Genomic DNA, 3,150 nt, shown 5'->3' with positions numbered 1-3,150 from the left:
GCAGCCAAAACGCGTCAGAGTTTTTAATCTTTGTTTCCATTGAACATGCCATACAAATAAAGGCATTTTAATTAATGATATGAAGAGTGCTTTGACCCTCCTTTCTTTATGAACACCAATTTACCCCTTTTACCCAAGAGCACCTTCTGTCTACTAAAACCTACTATTGTACCTTAGCAACACCTTCTGTCTACTAAAACCTACTATTGTACCTTAGCAGCACCTTCTGTCTACTAAAACCTACTATTGTACCTTAGCAACACCTTCTGTCTACTAAAACCTACTATTGTATACCTTAGCAACACCTTCTGTCAACTAAAACCTACTATTGTACCTTAGCAACACCTTCTGTCTACTAAAACCTACTATTGTACCTTAGCAACACCTTCTGTCTACTAAAACCTACTATTGTATACCTTAGCAACACCTTCTGTCTACCAAAACCTACTATTGTACCTTAGCAACACCTTCTGTCTACTAAAACCTACTATTGTACCTTAGCAGCACCTTCTGTCTACTAAAACCTAAAATTGTTTACCTTAGCAACACCTTCTGTCTACCAAAACCTACTATTGTGTAGCTTAGCAGCACCTTCTGTCTACTAAAACCTACTATTGTACCTTAGCAACACCTTCTGTCTACCAAAACCTACTATTGTACCTTAGCAACACCTTCTGTCTACTAAAACCTACTATTGTACCTTAGCAACACCTTGTGTCTACTTAAACCTACAGGTGTGTACCTTACCAACACCTTCTGTATACCAAAACCTACTATTGTGTACCTTAGCAACACCTTCTGTCTACTAAAACCTACTATTGTACCTTAGCAACACCTTCTGTCTACCAAAACCTACTATTGTACCTTAGCAACACCTTCTGTCTACCAAAACCTACTATTGTTCCTTAGCAGCACCTTCTGTCTACTTAAACCTACAGGTGTGTACCTTAGCAACACCTTCTGTCTACTAAAACCTACTATTATACCTTAGCAACACCTTCTGTCTACTAAAACCTACTATTGTACCTTAGCAACACCTTCTGTCTACCAAAACCTACTATTGTTCCTTAGCAGCACCTTCTGTCTACTTAAACCTACAGGTGTGTACCTTAGCAACACCTTCTGTCTACCAAAACCTACTATTGTACCTTAGAAACACCTTCTGTCTACCAAATCCTACTAATGTACCTTAGCAACACCTTCTGTCTACTAAAACCTACTATTGTACCTTAGAAACATCTTGTGTCTACTAAAACCTACTATTGTACCTTAGAAACACCTTGTGTCTACTTAAACCTACAGGTGTGTACCTTAGCAGCGCCTTCTTTCTACTAAAACCTACTATTGTACCTTAGCAACACCTTCTGTCTACCAAAACCTACAGGTGTGTACCTTAGCAGCGCCTTCTTTCTACTAAAACCTACTATTGTACCTTAGCAACACCTTCTGTCTACCAAAACCTACTATTGTATACCTTAGCAACACCTTCTGTCTACTAAAACCTACTATTGTACCTTAGCAGCACCTTCTGTCTACCAAAACCTACTATTGTACCTTAGCAACACCTTCTGTCTACCAAAACCTACTATTGTACCTTAGCAACACCTTCTGTCTATTAAAACCTAATATTGTACCTTAGCAACACCTTCTGTCTACTAATACCTACTATTGTACCTTAGCAACACCTTCTGTCTATTAAAACCTACTATTGTACCTTAGCAACACCTTCTGTCTACCAAAACCTACAATTGTCTACCTTAGCAGCACCTTCTGTCTATTAAAACCTACTATTGTACCTTAGCAACACCTTCTGTCTACTAAAACCTACTATTGTGTACCTTAGCAGCACCTTCTGTCTATTAAAACATACTATTGTACCTTAGCAACACCTTCTGTCTACTAAAACCTACTATTGTACCTTAGCAGCACCTTCTGTCTACTAAAACCTACTATTATACCTTAGCAACACCTTCCGTCTACTAAAACCTACTATTGTACCTTAGATGCACCTTCTGTCTACTAAAACCTACTACTATGTACCTTGCAGCACCTTCTATCTACTAAAACCTACTATTGTACCTTAGCAACACCTTCTGTCTACTAAAACCTACTATTGTACCTTAGCAACACCTACTGTCTACCAAAACCTACAATTGTCTACCTTAGCAGCACCTTCTGTCTATTAAAACCTACTATTGTACCTTAGCAACACCTTCTGTCTACTAAAACCTACTATTATGTAGCTTAACAGCACCTTCTGTCTACTAAAACCTACTATTGTACCTTAGCAACACCTTCTGTCTACTAAAACCTACTATTGTACCTTAGCAACACCTTATGTCTACTATAACCTACTATTGTGTAGCTTAGCAGCACCTTCTGTCTACTAAAACCTACTATTGTACCTTAGCAGCACCTTCTGTCTACTAAAACCTACTATTGTACCTTAGCAACACCTTCTGTCTACTAAAACCTACTATTGTACCTTAGCAACACCTTCTGTCTACTAAAACCTACTATTGTACCTTAGCAGCACCTTCTGTCTACTAAAACCTAAAATTGTTTACCTTAGCAACACCTTCTGTCTACCAAAACCTACTATTGTGTAGCTTAGCAGCACCTTCTGTCTACTAAAACCTACTATTGTACCTTAGCAACACCTTCTGTCTACCAAAACCTACTATTGTACCTTAGCAACACCTTCTGTCTACTAAAACCTACTATTGTACCTTAGCAACACCTTGTGTCTACTTAAACCTACAGGTGTGTACCTTACCAACACCTTCTGTATACCAAAACCTACTATTGTGTACCTTAGCAACACCTTCTGTCTACTAAAACCTACTATTGTACCTTAGCAACACCTTCTGTCTACCAAAACCTACTATTGTACCTTAGCAACACCTTCTGTCTACCAAAACCTACTATTGTTCCTTAGCAGCACCTTCTGTCTACTTAAACCTACAGGTGTGTACCTTAGCAACACCTTCTGTCTACTAAAACCTACTATTGTACCTTAGCAACACCTTCTGTCTACTAAAACCTACTATGGTACATTAGCAACACCTTCTGTCTACCAAAACCTACTATTGTACCTTAGAAACACCTTCTGTCTACTAAAACATACTATTATACCTTAGCAACACCTTC

The sequence above is a fragment of the Coregonus lavaretus genome (assembly GCF_964263955.1).
Source record: "Coregonus lavaretus genome assembly, chromosome: 27".
Taxonomy (NCBI): Eukaryota; Metazoa; Chordata; class Actinopteri; order Salmoniformes; family Salmonidae; genus Coregonus; species Coregonus lavaretus.
The sequence above is the reverse complement of the archived record's forward strand: the minus strand, read 5'-3'. Positions refer to the sequence as shown.